This window comes from Ranitomeya variabilis, chromosome 2 (assembly GCF_051348905.1).
Source record: "Ranitomeya variabilis isolate aRanVar5 chromosome 2, aRanVar5.hap1, whole genome shotgun sequence".
NCBI lineage: Eukaryota > Metazoa > Chordata > Amphibia > Anura > Dendrobatidae > Ranitomeya > Ranitomeya variabilis.
This window is the reverse complement of record NC_135233.1, coordinates 1,107,507,774-1,107,522,539: the sequence shown is the minus strand read 5'-3', so window position 1 is coordinate 1,107,522,539 and position 14,766 is coordinate 1,107,507,774. Positions and strand designations below refer to the sequence as shown.

The window sequence follows — 14,766 nt, the reverse complement described above, 5'->3', positions numbered from 1 at the left end:
CTGTGAAACTTGACGTCAGTTTCACGTCACACCAGGTCACAATTTTCATATACAGTCACAGATGACATTGCTTTTTTTTTTTTTTTTTTTTTTTTTTAAGTGTGGACTCCGTTTTCCCATACTTGAAGAACATTTAAGGAGTCCACAACGTGATTGGTGACCTACAAATACAGTCGAGCAACTTTCTAGCAAACCCTTTCTATGCACATGGAGAATCAAACCGGGGACAGTGAAAAAACTTGCATAGTTTGTAGAAAAAAGTTGTGATGTAGCACAATCCCAAGGAGAACCGTTGAACTTTTATGGGTTGGTTTGTTTATCGAAAATGCTGAGAGGTCGTGAAGGCCTCCTGGTCTTTTTTTTTCCTCCTTTCTGTGGTTGCTAAACTGTAAGAAGAGAGTAGAGCATGAGCCTTAACACAAAACATTAAAAGAGAATAAATGCAACACCAATGGTGAAAAGCAAGACATGCGTTGGCCGGGAATCGAACCCGGGTCAACTGCTTGGAAGGCAGCTATGCTCACCACTATACCACCAACGCTTTCGGAAGTGTACGTTTTTTTGACATTTTCTGCAATAACACTAAACTTTCTGTTGACAGAAGCATTTGGATGCAATGTAATGATGAAAAGTATAAAACACAACCTTTTAGCAGAGGATGGTTTCGATCCATCGACCTCTGGGTTATGGGCCCAGCACGCTTCCGCTGCGCCACTCTGCTCGTAGTGTTGGATGCTTAGAGTCGAAGTCTAATTACTGTCTGCCTTCTGGTCTGTGTCGTGTAATTTATCAGCCATTTCTTATCTGTTGGCAACTAGATTATTCTTGGTGTTTTGCAATTATTTCTTTGTTTTTTTCTGTTTCCTTTAGTCATATTGTTGAAAATCATTTGAAGAAACGGTGTCTGACCTTGCTTAAGGTGCAGGCAAAAATTGTGGTCCATTGGGTCTCTGTGGCGCGTTCGGCTGTTAACCGAAAGGTTGGTGGTTCGAGTCCACCCAGGGACGTCGCACCCTTTTGCAGTCCACCCAGAGACGTTGCACAGTTGGAGAAGTTTTTGCATTGGTGCTGAGCATCTCTCTCATGTAAAAGCCATTTTGCTGACTATGTTTTGAATTCACGAGGCAAACTGGAGAAAAACTTTCTGTATGAGATAAGATAAACAAAACTTCCTTCGAGCCGGAATTGAACCAGCGACCTAAGGATTGCTAATTTAGAGCTACAGTCCTCCGCTCTACCAGCTGAGCTATCGAAGGATTGTTTTGGCCACTGTCGAAAGCCTCCTAGGTTTGGCCGTGGGTGCCACGGGCAGATGGTAAAAATGATTCATTCAACTCTGCGAAAAAGGAATCCAATGGTAGCATTGGAGAATGCGGGCATCGATCCCGCTACCTCTCGCATGCTAAGCGAGCGCTCTACCACTTGAGCTAATCCCCCAAACCTGTGAAACTTGACGTCAGTTTCACGTCACACCAGGTCACAATTTTCATATACAGTCACAGATGACATTGCTTTTTTTTTTTTTTTTAAGTGTGGACTCCGTTTTCCCATACTTGAAGAACATTTAAGGAGTCCACAACGTGATTGGTGACCTACAAATACAGTCGAGCAACTTTCTAGCAAACCCTTTCTATGCACATGGAGAATCAAACCGGGGACAGTGAAAAAACTTGCATAGTTTGTAGAAAAAAGTTGTGATGTAGCACAATCCCAAGGAGAACCGTTGAACTTTTATGGGTTGGTTTGTTTATCGAAAATGCTGAGAGGTCGTGAAGGCCTCCTGGTCTTTTTTTTTCCTCCTTTCTGTGGTTGCTAAACTGTAAGAAGAGAGTAGAGCATGAGCCTTAACACAAAACATTAAAAGAGAATAAATGCAACACCAATGGTGAAAAGCAAGACATGCGTTGGCCGGGAATCGAACCCGGGTCAACTGCTTGGAAGGCAGCTATGCTCACCACTATACCACCAACGCTTTCGGAAGTGTACGTTTTTTTGACATTTTCTGCAATAACACTAAACTTTCTGTTGACAGAAGCATTTGGATGCAATGTAATGATGAAAAGTATAAAACACAACCTTTTAGCAGAGGATGGTTTCGATCCATCGACCTCTGGGTTATGGGCCCAGCACGCTTCCGCTGCGCCACTCTGCTCATAGTGTTGGATGCTTAGAGTCGAAGTCTAATTACTGTCTGCCTTCTGGTCTGTGTCGTGTAATTTATCAGCCATTTCTTATCTGTTGGCAACTAGATTATTCTTGGTGTTTTGCAATTATTTCTTTGTTTTTTTCTGTTTCCTTTAGTCATATTGTTGAAAATCATTTGAAGAAACGGTGTCTGACCTTGCTTAAGGTGCAGGCAAAAATTGTGGTCCATTGGGTCTCTGTGGCGCAATCGGTTAGCGCGTTCGGCTGTTAACCAAAAGGTTGGTGGTTCGAGTCCACCCAGGGACGTCGCACCCTTTTGCAGTCCACCCAGAGACGTTGCACAGTTGGAGAAGTTTTTGCATTGGTGCTGAGCATCTCTCTCATGTAAAAGCCATTTTGCTGACTATGTTTTGAATTCACGAGGCAAACTGGAGAAAAACTTTCTGTATGAGATAAGATAAACAAAACTTCCTTCGAGCCGGAATTGAACCAGCGACCTAAGGATTGCTAATTTAGAGCTACAGTCCTCCGCTCTACCAGCTGAGCTATCGAAGGATTGTTTTGGCCACTGTCGAAAGCCTCCTAGGTTTGGCCGTGGGTGCCACGGGCAGATGGTAAAAATGATTCATTCAACTCTGCGAAAAAGGAATCCAATGGTAGCATTGGAGAATGCAGGCATCGATCCCGCTACCTCTCGCATGCTAAGCGAGTGCTCTACCACTTGAGCTAATCCCCCAAACCTGTGAAACTTGACGTCAGTTTCACGTCACACCAGGTCACAATTTTCATATACAGTCACAGATGACATTGCTTTTTTTTTTTTTTTTTTTTTTTAAGTGTGGACTCCGTTTTCCCATACTTGAAGAACATTTAAGGAGTCCACAACGTGATTGGTGACCTACAAATACAGTCGAGCAACTTTCTAGCAAACCCTTTCTATGCACATGGAGAATCAAACCGGGGACAGTGAAAAAACTTGCATAGTTTGTAGAAAAAAGTTGTGATGTAGCACAATCCCAAGGAGAACCGTTGAACTTTTATGGGTTGGTTTGTTTATCGAAAATGCTGAGAGGTTGTGAAGGCCTCCTGGTCTTTTTTTTTCCTCCTTTCTGTGGTTGCTAAACTGTAAGAAGAGAGTAGAGCATGAGCCTTAACACAAAACATTAAAAGAGAATAAATGCAACACCAATGGTGAAAAGCAAGACATGCGTTGGCCGGGAATCGAACCCGGGTCAACTGCTTGGAAGGCAGCTATGCTCACCACTATACCACCAACGCTTTCGGAAGTGTACGTTTTTTTGACATTTTCTGCAATAACACTAAACTTTCTGTTGACAGAAGCATTTGGATGCAATGTAATGATGAAAAGTATAAAACACAACCTTTTAGCAGAGGATGGTTTCGATCCATCGACCTCTGGGTTATGGGCCCAGCACGCTTCCGCTGCGCCACTCTGCTCGTAGTGTTGGATGCTTAGAGTCGAAGTCTAATTACTGTCTGCCTTCTGGTCTGTGTCGTGTAATTTATCAGCCATTTCTTATCTGTTGGCAACTAGATTATTCTTGGTGTTTTGCAATTATTTCTTTGTTTTTTTCTGTTTCCTTTAGTCATATTGTTGAAAATCATTTGAAGAAACGGTGTCTGACCTTGCTTAAGGTGCAGGCAAAAATTGTGGTCCATTGGGTCTCTGTGGCGCAATCGGTTAGCGCGTTCGGCTGTTAACCGAAAGGTTGGTGGTTTGAGTCCACCCAGGGACGTCGCACCCTTTTGCAGTCCACCCATAGACGTTGCACAGTTGGAGAAGTTTTTGCATTGGTTCTGAGCATCTCTCTCATGTAAAAGCCATTTTGCTGACTATGTTTTGAATTCACGAGGCAAACTGGAGAAAAACTTTCTGTATGAGATAAGATAAACAAAACTTCCTTCGAGCCGGAATTGAACCAGCGACCTAAGGATTGCTAATTTAGAGCTACAGTCCTCCGCTCTACCAGCTGAGCTATCGAAGGATTGTTTTGGCCACTGTCGAAAGCCTCCTAGGTTTGGCCGTGGGTGCCACGGGCAGATGGTAAAAATGATTCATTCAACTCTGCGAAAAAGGAATCCAATGGTAGCATTGGAGAATGCAGGCATCGATCCCGCTACCTCTCGCATGCTAAACGAGTGCTCTACCACTTGAGCTAATCCCCCAAACCTGTGAAACTTGACGTCAGTTTCACGTCACACCAGGTCACAATTTTCATATACAGTCACAGATGACATTGCTTTTTTTTTTTTTTTTTTTTTTTAAGTGTGGACTCCGTTTTCCCATACTTGAAGAACATTTAAGGAGTCCACAACGTGATTGGTGACCTACAAATACAGTCGAGCAACTTTCTAGCAAACCCTTTCTATGCACATGGAGAATCAAACCGGGGACAGTGAAAAAACTTGCATAGTTTGTAGAAAAAAGTTGTGATGTAGCACAATCCCAAGGAGAACCGTTGAACTTTTATGGGTTGGTTTGTTTATCGAAAATGCTGAGAGGTCGTGAAGGCCTCCTGGTCTTTTTTTTTCCTCCTTTCTGTGGTTGCTAAACTGTAAGAAGAGAGTAGAGCATGAGCCTTAACACAAAACATTAAAAGAGAATAAATGCAACACCAATGGTGAAAAGCAAGACATGCGTTGGCCGGGAATCGAACCCGGGTCAACTGCTTGGAAGGCAGCTATGCTCACCACTATACCACCAACGCTTTCGGAAGTGTACGTTTTTTTGACATTTTCTGCAATAACACTAAACTTTCTGTTGACAGAAGCATTTGGATGCAATGTAATGATGAAAAGTATAAAACACAACCTTTTAGCAGAGGATGGTTTCGATCCATCGACCTCTGGGTTATGGGCCCAGCACGCTTCCGCTGCGCCACTCTGCTCGTAGTGTTGGATGCTTAGAGTCGAAGTCTAATTACTGTCTGCCTTCTGGTCTGTGTCGTGTAATTTATCAGCCATTTCTTATCTGTTGGCAACTAGATTATTCTTGGTGTTTTGCAATTATTTCTTTGTTTTTTTCTGTTTCCTTTAGTCATATTGTTGAAAATCATTTGAAGAAACGGTGTCTGACCTTGCTTAAGGTGCAGGCAAAAATTGTGGTCCATTGGGTCTCTGTGGCGCAATCGGTTAGCGCGTTCGGCTGTTAACCGAAAGGTTGGTGGTTCGAGTCCACCCAGGGACGTCGCACCCTTTTGCAGTCCACCCAGAGACGTTGCACAGTTGGAGAAGTTTTTGCATTGGTGCTGAGCATCTCTCTCATGTAAAAGCCATTTTGCTGACTATGTTTTGAATTCACGAGGCAAACTGGAGAAAAACTTTCTGTATGAGATAAGATAAACAAAACTTCCTTCGAGCCGGAATTGAACCAGCGACCTAAGGATTGCTAATTTAGAGCTACAGTCCTCCGCTCTACCAGCTGAGCTATCGAAGGATTGTTTTGGCCACTGTCGAAAGCCTCCTAGGTTTGGCCGTGGGTGCCACGGGCAGATGGTAAAAATGATTCATTCAACTCTGCGAAAAAGGAATCCAATGGTAGCATTGGAGAATGCAGGCATCGATCCCGCTACCTCTCGCATGCTAAGCGAGCGCTCTACCACTTGAGCTAATCCCCCAAACCTGTGAAACTTGACGTCAGTTTCACGTCACACCAGGTCACAATTTTCATATACAGTCACAGATGACATTGCTTTTTTTTTTTTTTTTTTAAGTGTGGACTCCGTTTTCCCATACTTGAAGAACATTTAAGGAGTCCACAACGTGATTGGTGACCTACAAATACAGTCGAGCAACTTTCTAGCAAACCCTTTCTATGCACATGGAGAATCAAACCGGGGACAGTGAAAAAACTTGCATAGTTTGTAGAAAAAAGTTGTGATGTAGCACAATCCCAAGGAGAACCGTTGAACTTTTATGGGTTGGTTTGTTTATCGAAAATGCTGAGAGGTCGTGAAGGCCTCCTGGTCTTTTTTTTTCCTCCTTTCTGTGGTTGCTAAACTGTAAGAAGAGAGTAGAGCATGAGCCTTAACACAAAACATTAAAAGAGAATAAATGCAACACCAATGGTGAAAAGCAAGACATGCGTTGGCCGGGAATCGAACCCGGGTCAACTGCTTGGAAGGCAGCTATGCTCACCACTATACCACCAACGCTTTCGGAAGTGTACGTTTTTTTGACATTTTCTGCAATAACACTAAACTTTCTGTTGACAGAAGCATTTGGATGCAATGTAATGATGAAAAGTATAAAACACAACCTTTTAGCAGAGGATGGTTTCGATCCATCGACCTCTGGGTTATGGGCCCAGCACGCTTCCGCTGCGCCACTCTGCTCGTAGTGTTGGATGCTTAGAGTCGAAGTCTAATTACTGTCTGCCTTCTGGTCTGTGTCGTGTAATTTATCAGCCATTTCTTATCTGTTGGCAACTAGATTATTCTTGGTGTTTTGCAATTATTTCTTTGTTTTTTTCTGTTTCCTTTAGTCATATTGTTGAAAATCATTTGAAGAAACGGTGTCTGACCTTGCTTAAGGTGCAGGCAAAAATTGTGGTCCATTGGGTCTCTGTGGCGCAATCGGTTAGTGCGTTCGGCTGTTAACCAAAAGGTTGGTGGTTCGAGTCCACCCAGGGACGTCGCACCCTTTTGCAGTCCACCCAGAGACGTTGCACAGTTGGAGAAGTTTTTGCATTGGTGCTGAGCATCTCTCTCATGTAAAAGCCATTTTGCTGACTATGTTTTGAATTCACGAGGCAAACTGGAGAAAAACTTTCTGTATGAGATAAGATAAACAAAACTTCCTTCGAGCCGGAATTGAACCAGCGACCTAAGGATTGCTAATTTAGAGCTACAGTCCTCCGCTCTACCAGCTGAGCTATCGAAGGATTGTTTTGGCCACTGTCGAAAGCCTCCTAGGTTTGGCCGTGGGTGCCACGGGCAGATGGTAAAAATGATTCATTCAACTCTGCGAAAAAGGAATCCAATGGTAGCATTGGAGAATGCAGGCATCGATCCCGCTACCTCTCGCATGCTAAGCGAGTGCTCTACCACTTGAGCTAATCCCCCAAACCTGTGAAACTTGACGTCAGTTTCACGTCACACCAGGTCACAATTTTCATATACAGTCACAGATGACATTGCTTTTTTTTTTTTTTTTTTTTTTTTTTAAGTGTGGACTCCGTTTTCCCATACTTGAAGAACATTTAAGGAGTCCACAACGTGATTGGTGACCTACAAATACAGTCGAGCAACTTTCTAGCAAACCCTTTCTATGCACATGGAGAATCAAACCGGGGACAGTGAAAAAACTTGCATAGTTTGTAGAAAAAAGTTGTGATGTAGCACAATCCCAAGGAGAACCGTTGAACTTTTATGGGTTGGTTTGTTTATCGAAAATGCTGAGAGGTCGTGAAGGCCTCCTGGTCTTTTTTTTTCCTCCTTTCTGTGGTTGCTAAACTGTAAGAAGAGAGTAGAGCATGAGCCTTAACACAAAACATTAAAAGAGAATAAATGCAACACCAATGGTGAAAAGCAAGACATGCGTTGGCCGGGAATCGAACCCGGGTCAACTGCTTGGAAGGCAGCTATGCTCACCACTATACCACCAACGCTTTCGGAAGTGTACGTTTTTTTGACATTTTCTGCAATAACACTAAACTTTCTGTTGACAGAAGCATTTGGATGCAATGTAATGATGAAAAGTATAAAACACAACCTTTTAGCAGAGGATGGTTTCGATCCATCGACCTCTGGGTTATGGGCCCAGCACGCTTCCGCTGCGCCACTCTGCTCGTAGTGTTGGATGCTTAGAGTCGAAGTCTAATTACTGTCTGCCTTCTGGTCTGTGTCGTGTAATTTATCAGCCCTTTCTTATCTGTTGGCAACTAGATTATTCTTGGTGTTTTGCAATTATTTCTTTGTTTTTTTCTGTTTCCTTTAGTCATATTGTTGAAAATCATTTGAAGAAATGGTGTCTGACCTTGCTTAAGGTGCAGGCAAAAATTGTGGTCCATTGGGTCTCTGTGGCGCAATCGGTTAGCGCGTTCGGCTGTTAACCGAAAGGTTGGTGGTTCGAGTCCACCCAGGGACGTCGCACCCTTTTGCAGTCCACCCAGAGACGTTGCACAGTTGGAGAAGTTTTTGCATTGGTGCTGAGCATCTCTCTCATGTAAAAGCCATTTTGCTGACTATGTTTTGAATTCACGAGGCAAACTGGAGAAAAACTTTCTGTATGAGATAAGATAAACAAAACTTCCTTCGAGCCGGAATTGAACCAGCGACCTAAGGATTGCTAATTTAGAGCTACAGTCCTCCGCTCTACCAGCTGAGCTATCGAAGGATTGTTTTGGCCACTGTCGAAAGCCTCCTAGGTTTGGCCGTGGGTGCCACGGGCAGATGGTAAAAATGATTCATTCAACTCTGCGAAAAAGGAATCCAATGGTAGCATTGGAGAATGCAGGCATCGATCCCGCTACCTCTCGCATGCTAAGCGAGCGCTCTACCACTTGAGCTAATCCCCCAAACCTGTGAAACTTGACGTCAGTTTCACGTCACACCAGGTCACAATTTTCATATACAGTCACAGATGACATTGCTTTTTTTTTTTTTTTTTTTTTTTTTAAGTGTGGACTCCGTTTTCCCATACTTGAAGAACATTTAAGGAGTCCACAACGTGATTGGTGACCTACAAATACAGTCGAGCAACTTTCTAGCAAACCCTTTCTATGCACATGGAGAATCAAACCGGGGACAGTGAAAAAACTTGCATAGTTTGTAGAAAAAAGTTGTGATGTAGCACAATCCCAAGGAGAACCGTTGAACTTTTATGGGTTGGTTTGTTTATCGAAAATGCTGAGAGGTCGTGAAGGCCTCCTGGTCTTTTTTTTTCCTCCTTTCTGTGGTTGCTAAACTGTAAGAAGAGAGTAGAGCATGAGCCTTAACACAAAACATTAAAAGAGAATAAATGCAACACCAATGGTGAAAAGCAAGACATGCGTTGGCCGGGAATCGAACCCGGGTCAACTGCTTGGAAGGCAGCTATGCTCACCACTATACCACCAACGCTTTCGGAAGTGTACGTTTTTTTGACATTTTCTGCAATAACACTAAACTTTCTGTTGACAGAAGCATTTGGATGCAATGTAATGATGAAAAGTATAAAACACAACCTTTTAGCAGAGGATGGTTTCGATCCATCGACCTCTGGGTTATGGGCCCAGCACGCTTCCGCTGCGCCACTCTGCTCGTAGTGTTGGATGCTTAGAGTCGAAGTCTAATTACTGTCTGCCTTCTGGTCTGTGTCGTGTAATTTATCAGCCATTTCTTATCTGTTGGCAACTAGATTATTCTTGGTGTTTTGCAATTATTTCTTTGTTTTTTTCTGTTTCCTTTAGTCATATTGTTGAAAATCATTTGAAGAAATGGTGTCTGACCTTGCTTAAGGTGCAGGCAAAAATTGTGGTCCATTGGGTCTCTGTGGCGCAATCGGTTAGCGCGTTCGGCTGTTAACCGAAAGGTTGGTGGTTCGAGTCCACCCAGGGATGTCGCACCCTTTTGCAGTCCACCCAGAGACGTTGCACAGTTGGAGAAGTTTTTGCATTGGTGCTGAGCATCTCTCTCATGTAAAAGCCATTTTGCTGACTATGTTTTGAATTCACGAGGCAAACTGGAGAAAAACTTTCTGTATGAGATAAGATAAACAAAACTTCCTTCGAGCCGGAATTGAACCAGCGACCTAAGGATTGCTAATTTAGAGCTACAGTCCTCCGCTCTACCAGCTGAGCTATCGAAGGATTGTTTTGGCCACTGTCGAAAGCCTCCTAGGTTTGGCCGTGGGTGCCACGGGCAGATGGTTAAAATGATTCATTCAACTCTGCGAAAAAGGAATCCAATGGTAGCATTGGAGAATGCAGGCATCGATCCCGCTACCTCTCGCATGCTAAGCGAGTGCTCTACCACTTGAGCTAATCCCCCAAACCTGTGAAACTTGACGTCAGTTTCACGTCACACCAGGTCACAATTTTCATATACAGTCACAGATGACATTGCTTTTTTTTTTTTTTTTTTTTTTTAAGTGTGGACTCCGTTTTCCCATACTTGAAGAACATTTAAGGAGTCCACAACGTGATTGGTGACCTACAAATACAGTCGAGCAACTTTCTAGCAAACCCTTTCTATGCACATGGAGAATCAAACCGGGGACAGTGAAAAAACTTGCATAGTTTGTAGAAAAAAGTTGTGATGTAGCACAATCCCAAGGAGAACCGTTGAACTTTTATGGGTTGGTTTGTTTATCGAAAATGCTGAGAGGTCGTGAAGGCCTCCTGGTCTTTTTTTTTCCTCCTTTCTGTGGTTGCTAAACTGTAAGAAGAGAGTAGAGCATGAGCCTTAACACAAAACATTAAAAGAGAATAAATGCAACACCAATGGTGAAAAGCAAGACATGCGTTGGCCGGGAATCGAACCCGGGTCAACTGCTTGGAAGGCAGCTATGCTCACCACTATACCACCAACGCTTTCGGAAGTGTACGTTTTTTTGACATTTTCTGCAATAACACTAAACTTTCTGTTGACAGAAGCATTTGGATGCAATGTAATGATGAAAAGTATAAAACACAACCTTTTAGCAGAGGATGGTTTCGATCCATCGACCTCTGGGTTATGGGCCCAGCACGCTTCCGCTGCGCCACTCTGCTCGTAGTGTTGGATGCTTAGAGTCGAAGTCTAATTACTGTCTGCCTTCTGGTCTGTGTCGTGTAATTTATCAGCCATTTCTTATCTGTTGGCAACTAGATTATTCTTGGTGTTTTGCAATTATTTCTTTGTTTTTTTCTGTTTCCTTTAGTCATATTGTTGAAAATCATTTGAAGAAATGGTGTCTGACCTTGCTTAAGGTGCAGGCAAAAATTGTGGTCCATTGGGTCTCTGTGGCGCAATCGGTTAGCGCGTTCGGCTGTTAACCGAAAGGTTGGTGGTTCGAGTCCACCCAGGGACGTCGCACCCTTTTGCAGTCCACCCAGAGACGTTGCACAGTTGGAGAAGTTTTTGCATTGGTGCTGAGCATCTCTCTCATGTAAAAGCCATTTTGCTGACTATGTTTTGAATTCACGAGGCAAACTGGAGAAAAACTTTCTGTATGAGATAAGATAAACAAAACTTCCTTCGAGCCGGAATTGAACCAGCGACCTAAGGATTGCTAATTTAGAGCTACAGTCCTCCGCTCTACCAGCTGAGCTATCGAAGGATTGTTTTGGTCACTGTCGAAAGCCTCCTAGGTTTGGCCGTGGGTGCCACGGGCAGATGGTAAAAATGATTCATTCAACTCTGCGAAAAAGGAATCCAATGGTAGCATTGCAGAATGCGGGCATCGATCCCGCTACCTCTCGCATGCTAAGCGAGCGCTCTACCACTTGAGCTAATCCCCCAAACCTGTGAAACTTGACGTCAGTTTCACGTCACACCAGGTCACAATTTTCATATACAGTCACAGATGACATTGCTTTTTTTTTTTTTTTTAAGTGTGGACTCCGTTTTCCCATACTTGAAGAACATTTAAGGAGTCCACAACGTGATTGGTGACCTACAAATACAGTCGAGCAACTTTCTAGCAAACCCTTTCTATGCACATGGAGAATCAAACCGGGGACAGTGAAAAAACTTGCATAGTTTGTAGAAAAAAGTTGTGATGTAGCACAATCCCAAGGAGAACCGTTGAACTTTTATGGGTTGGTTTGTTTATCGAAAATGCTGAGAGGTCGTGAAGGCCTCCTGGTCTTTTTTTTTCCTCCTTTCTGTGGTTGCTAAACTGTAAGAAGAGAGTAGAGCATGAGCCTTAACACAAAACATTAAAAGAGAATAAATGCAACACCAATGGTGAAAAGCAAGACATGCGTTGGCCGGGAATCGAACCCGGGTCAACTGCTTGGAAGGCAGCTATGCTCACCACTATACCACCAACGCTTTCGGAAGTGTACGTTTTTTTGACATTTTCTGCAATAACACTAAACTTTCTGTTGACAGAAGCATTTGGATGCAATGTAATGATGAAAAGTATAAAACACAACCTTTTAGCAGAGGATGGTTTCGATCCATCGACCTCTGGGTTATGGGCCCAGCACGCTTCCGCTGCGCCACTCTGCTCATAGTGTTGGATGCTTAGAGTCGAAGTCTAATTACTGTCTGCCTTCTGGTCTGTGTCGTGTAATTTATCAGCCATTTCTTATCTGTTGGCAACTAGATTATTCTTGGTGTTTTGCAATTATTTCTTTGTTTTTTTCTGTTTCCTTTAGTCATATTGTTGAAAATCATTTGAAGAAACGGTGTCTGACCTTGCTTAAGGTGCAGGCAAAAATTGTGGTCCATTGGGTCTCTGTGGCGCAATCGGTTAGCGCGTTCGGCTGTTAACCGAAAGGTTGGTGGTTTGAGTCCACCCAGGGACGTCGCACCCTTTTGCAGTCCACCCATAGACGTTGCACAGTTGGAGAAGTTTTTGCATTGGTGCTGAGCATCTCTCTCATGTAAAAGCCATTTTGCTGACTATGTTTTGAATTCACGAGGCAAACTGGAGAAAAACTTTCTGTATGAGATAAGATAAACAAAACTTCCTTCGAGCCGGAATTGAACCAGCGACCTAAGGATTGCTAATTTAGAGCTACAGTCCTCCGCTCTACCAGCTGAGCTATCGAAGGATTGTTTTGGCCACTGTCGAAAGCCTCCTAGGTTTGGCCGTGGGTGCCACGGGCAGATGGTAAAAATGATTCATTCAACTCTGCGAAAAAGGAATCCAATGGTAGCATTGGAGAATGCGGGCATCGATCCCGCTACCTCTCGCATGCTAAGCGAGCGCTCTACCACTTGAGCTAATCCCCCAAACCTGTGAAACTTGACGTCAGTTTCATGTCACACCAGGTCACAATTTTCATATACAGTCACAGATGACATTGCTTTTTTTTTTTTTTTTAAGTGTGGACTCCGTTTTCCCATACTTGAAGAACATTTAAGGAGTCCACAACGTGATTGGTGACCTACAAATACAGTCGAGCAACTTTCTAGCAAACCCTTTCTATGCACATGGAGAATCAAACCGGGGACAGTGAAAAAACTTGCATAGTTTGTAGAAAAAAGTTGTGATGTAGCACAATCCCAAGGAGAACCGTTGAACTTTTATGGGTTGGTTTGTTTATCGAAAATGCTGAGAGGTCGTGAAGGCCTCCTGGTCTTTTTTTTTCCTCCTTTCTGTGGTTGCTAAACTGTAAGAAGAGAGTAGAGCATGAGCCTTAACACAAAACATTAAAAGAGAATAAATGCAACACCAATGGTGAAAAGCAAGACATGCGTTGGCCGGGAATCGAACCCGGGTCAACTGCTTGGAAGGCAGCTATGCTCACCACTATACCACCAACGCTTTCGGAAGTGTACGTTTTTTTGACATTTTCTGCAATAACACTAAACTTTCTGTTGACAGAAGCATTTGGATGCAATGTAATGATGAAAAGTATAAAACACAACCTTTTAGCAGAGGATGGTTTCGATCCATCGACCTCTGGGTTATGGGCCCAGCACGCTTCCGCTGCGCCACTCTGCTCATAGTGTTGGATGCTTAGAGTCGAAGTCTAATTACTGTCTGCCTTCTGGTCTGTGTCGTGTAATTTATCAGCCATTTCTTATCTGTTGGCAACTAGATTATTCTTGGTGTTTTGCAATTATTTCTTTGTTTTTTTCTGTTTCCTTTAGTCATATTGTTGAAAATCATTTGAAGAAACGGTGTCTGACCTTGCTTAAGGTGCAGGCAAAAATTGTGGTCCATTGGGTCTCTGTGGCGCAATCGGTTAGCGCGTTCGGCTGTTAACCGAAAGGTTGGTGGTTTGAGTCCACCCAGGGACGTCGCACCCTTTTGCAGTCCACCCATAGACGTTGCACAGTTGGAGAAGTTTTTGCATTGGTGCTGAGCATCTCTCTCATGTAAAAGCCATTTTGCTGACTATGTTTTGAATTCACGAGGCAAACTGGAGAAAAACTTTCTGTATGAGATAAGATAAACAAAACTTCCTTCGAGCCGGAATTGAACCAGCGACCTAAGGATTGCTAATTTAGAGCTACAGTCCTCCGCTCTACCAGCTGAGCTATCGAAGGATTGTTTTGGCCACTGTCGAAAGCCTCCTAGGTTTGGCCGTGGGTGCCACGGGCAGATGGTAAAAATGATTCATTCAACTCTGCGAAAAAGGAATCCAATGGTAGCATTGGAGAATGCGGGCATCGATCCCGCTACCTCTCGCATGCTAAGCGAGCGCTCTACCACTTGAGCTAATCCCCCAAACCTGTGAAACTTGACGTCAGTTTCATGTCACACCAGGTCACAATTTTCATATACAGTCACAGATGACATTGCTTTTTTTTTTTTTTTTAAGTGTGGACTCCGTTTTCCCATACTTGAAGAACATTTAAGGAGTCCACAACGTGATTGGTGACCTACAAATACAGTCGAGCAACTTTCTAGCAAACCCTTTCTATGCACATGGAGAATCAAACCGGGGACAGTGAAAAAACTTGCATAGTTTGTAGAAAAAAGTTGTGATGTAGCACAATCCCAAGGAGAACCGTTGAA

General features: G+C 43.4%; 26 non-coding genes across 26 annotated transcripts; 3 read left to right on the top strand and 23 right to left on the bottom strand.

Annotated features, from left to right (window-relative positions):
• Nucleotides 1–469: 469 nt before the first annotated feature.
• Nucleotides 470–541, bottom strand: TRNAG-UCC (transfer RNA glycine (anticodon UCC)). Its single transcript has one exon. It is a non-coding gene; the product is annotated as a tRNA-Gly (tRNA).
• A 629-nt stretch (nucleotides 542–1,170) lies between these two features.
• TRNAY-GUA (transfer RNA tyrosine (anticodon GUA)) lies at nucleotides 1,171–1,256 on the bottom strand. The gene is given in 2 exon segments: nucleotides 1,171–1,206; nucleotides 1,220–1,256. It is a non-coding gene; the product is annotated as a tRNA-Tyr (tRNA).
• A 108-nt stretch (nucleotides 1,257–1,364) lies between these two features.
• Nucleotides 1,365–1,437, bottom strand: TRNAA-AGC (transfer RNA alanine (anticodon AGC)). Its single transcript has one exon. It is a non-coding gene; the product is annotated as a tRNA-Ala (tRNA).
• A 463-nt stretch (nucleotides 1,438–1,900) lies between these two features.
• TRNAG-UCC (transfer RNA glycine (anticodon UCC)) lies at nucleotides 1,901–1,972 on the bottom strand. The gene has a single exon. It is a non-coding gene; the product is annotated as a tRNA-Gly (tRNA).
• Nucleotides 1,973–2,614: 642 nt separating this feature from the next.
• Nucleotides 2,615–2,700, bottom strand: TRNAY-GUA (transfer RNA tyrosine (anticodon GUA)). Its single transcript is given in 2 exon segments — nucleotides 2,615–2,650; nucleotides 2,664–2,700. It is a non-coding gene; the product is annotated as a tRNA-Tyr (tRNA).
• Nucleotides 2,701–3,351: 651 nt separating this feature from the next.
• On the bottom strand, nucleotides 3,352–3,423 carry TRNAG-UCC (transfer RNA glycine (anticodon UCC)). The gene has a single exon. It is a non-coding gene; the product is annotated as a tRNA-Gly (tRNA).
• A 642-nt stretch (nucleotides 3,424–4,065) lies between these two features.
• On the bottom strand, nucleotides 4,066–4,151 carry TRNAY-GUA (transfer RNA tyrosine (anticodon GUA)). Its single transcript is given in 2 exon segments — nucleotides 4,066–4,101; nucleotides 4,115–4,151. It is a non-coding gene; the product is annotated as a tRNA-Tyr (tRNA).
• A 651-nt stretch (nucleotides 4,152–4,802) lies between these two features.
• Nucleotides 4,803–4,874, bottom strand: TRNAG-UCC (transfer RNA glycine (anticodon UCC)). Its single transcript has one exon. It is a non-coding gene; the product is annotated as a tRNA-Gly (tRNA).
• Nucleotides 4,875–5,279: 405 nt separating this feature from the next.
• TRNAN-GUU (transfer RNA asparagine (anticodon GUU)) lies at nucleotides 5,280–5,353 on the top strand. Its single transcript has one exon. It is a non-coding gene; the product is annotated as a tRNA-Asn (tRNA).
• Nucleotides 5,354–5,516: 163 nt separating this feature from the next.
• TRNAY-GUA (transfer RNA tyrosine (anticodon GUA)) lies at nucleotides 5,517–5,602 on the bottom strand. The gene is given in 2 exon segments: nucleotides 5,517–5,552; nucleotides 5,566–5,602. It is a non-coding gene; the product is annotated as a tRNA-Tyr (tRNA).
• A 646-nt stretch (nucleotides 5,603–6,248) lies between these two features.
• On the bottom strand, nucleotides 6,249–6,320 carry TRNAG-UCC (transfer RNA glycine (anticodon UCC)). The gene has a single exon. It is a non-coding gene; the product is annotated as a tRNA-Gly (tRNA).
• Nucleotides 6,321–6,962: 642 nt separating this feature from the next.
• Nucleotides 6,963–7,048, bottom strand: TRNAY-GUA (transfer RNA tyrosine (anticodon GUA)). Its single transcript is given in 2 exon segments — nucleotides 6,963–6,998; nucleotides 7,012–7,048. It is a non-coding gene; the product is annotated as a tRNA-Tyr (tRNA).
• A 654-nt stretch (nucleotides 7,049–7,702) lies between these two features.
• Nucleotides 7,703–7,774, bottom strand: TRNAG-UCC (transfer RNA glycine (anticodon UCC)). Its single transcript has one exon. It is a non-coding gene; the product is annotated as a tRNA-Gly (tRNA).
• Nucleotides 7,775–8,179: 405 nt separating this feature from the next.
• Nucleotides 8,180–8,253, top strand: TRNAN-GUU (transfer RNA asparagine (anticodon GUU)). The gene has a single exon. It is a non-coding gene; the product is annotated as a tRNA-Asn (tRNA).
• Nucleotides 8,254–8,416: 163 nt separating this feature from the next.
• TRNAY-GUA (transfer RNA tyrosine (anticodon GUA)) lies at nucleotides 8,417–8,502 on the bottom strand. Its single transcript is given in 2 exon segments — nucleotides 8,417–8,452; nucleotides 8,466–8,502. It is a non-coding gene; the product is annotated as a tRNA-Tyr (tRNA).
• Nucleotides 8,503–9,155: 653 nt separating this feature from the next.
• Nucleotides 9,156–9,227, bottom strand: TRNAG-UCC (transfer RNA glycine (anticodon UCC)). The gene has a single exon. It is a non-coding gene; the product is annotated as a tRNA-Gly (tRNA).
• A 642-nt stretch (nucleotides 9,228–9,869) lies between these two features.
• Nucleotides 9,870–9,955, bottom strand: TRNAY-GUA (transfer RNA tyrosine (anticodon GUA)). Its single transcript is given in 2 exon segments — nucleotides 9,870–9,905; nucleotides 9,919–9,955. It is a non-coding gene; the product is annotated as a tRNA-Tyr (tRNA).
• Nucleotides 9,956–10,606: 651 nt separating this feature from the next.
• On the bottom strand, nucleotides 10,607–10,678 carry TRNAG-UCC (transfer RNA glycine (anticodon UCC)). The gene has a single exon. It is a non-coding gene; the product is annotated as a tRNA-Gly (tRNA).
• A 405-nt stretch (nucleotides 10,679–11,083) lies between these two features.
• Nucleotides 11,084–11,157, top strand: TRNAN-GUU (transfer RNA asparagine (anticodon GUU)). The gene has a single exon. It is a non-coding gene; the product is annotated as a tRNA-Asn (tRNA).
• A 163-nt stretch (nucleotides 11,158–11,320) lies between these two features.
• TRNAY-GUA (transfer RNA tyrosine (anticodon GUA)) lies at nucleotides 11,321–11,406 on the bottom strand. Its single transcript is given in 2 exon segments — nucleotides 11,321–11,356; nucleotides 11,370–11,406. It is a non-coding gene; the product is annotated as a tRNA-Tyr (tRNA).
• A 644-nt stretch (nucleotides 11,407–12,050) lies between these two features.
• On the bottom strand, nucleotides 12,051–12,122 carry TRNAG-UCC (transfer RNA glycine (anticodon UCC)). Its single transcript has one exon. It is a non-coding gene; the product is annotated as a tRNA-Gly (tRNA).
• Nucleotides 12,123–12,764: 642 nt separating this feature from the next.
• On the bottom strand, nucleotides 12,765–12,850 carry TRNAY-GUA (transfer RNA tyrosine (anticodon GUA)). Its single transcript is given in 2 exon segments — nucleotides 12,765–12,800; nucleotides 12,814–12,850. It is a non-coding gene; the product is annotated as a tRNA-Tyr (tRNA).
• A 108-nt stretch (nucleotides 12,851–12,958) lies between these two features.
• Nucleotides 12,959–13,031, bottom strand: TRNAA-AGC (transfer RNA alanine (anticodon AGC)). The gene has a single exon. It is a non-coding gene; the product is annotated as a tRNA-Ala (tRNA).
• A 463-nt stretch (nucleotides 13,032–13,494) lies between these two features.
• TRNAG-UCC (transfer RNA glycine (anticodon UCC)) lies at nucleotides 13,495–13,566 on the bottom strand. Its single transcript has one exon. It is a non-coding gene; the product is annotated as a tRNA-Gly (tRNA).
• Nucleotides 13,567–14,208: 642 nt separating this feature from the next.
• On the bottom strand, nucleotides 14,209–14,294 carry TRNAY-GUA (transfer RNA tyrosine (anticodon GUA)). The gene is given in 2 exon segments: nucleotides 14,209–14,244; nucleotides 14,258–14,294. It is a non-coding gene; the product is annotated as a tRNA-Tyr (tRNA).
• A 108-nt stretch (nucleotides 14,295–14,402) lies between these two features.
• TRNAA-AGC (transfer RNA alanine (anticodon AGC)) lies at nucleotides 14,403–14,475 on the bottom strand. Its single transcript has one exon. It is a non-coding gene; the product is annotated as a tRNA-Ala (tRNA).
• Between the last annotated feature and the right edge of the window lie 291 nt (nucleotides 14,476–14,766).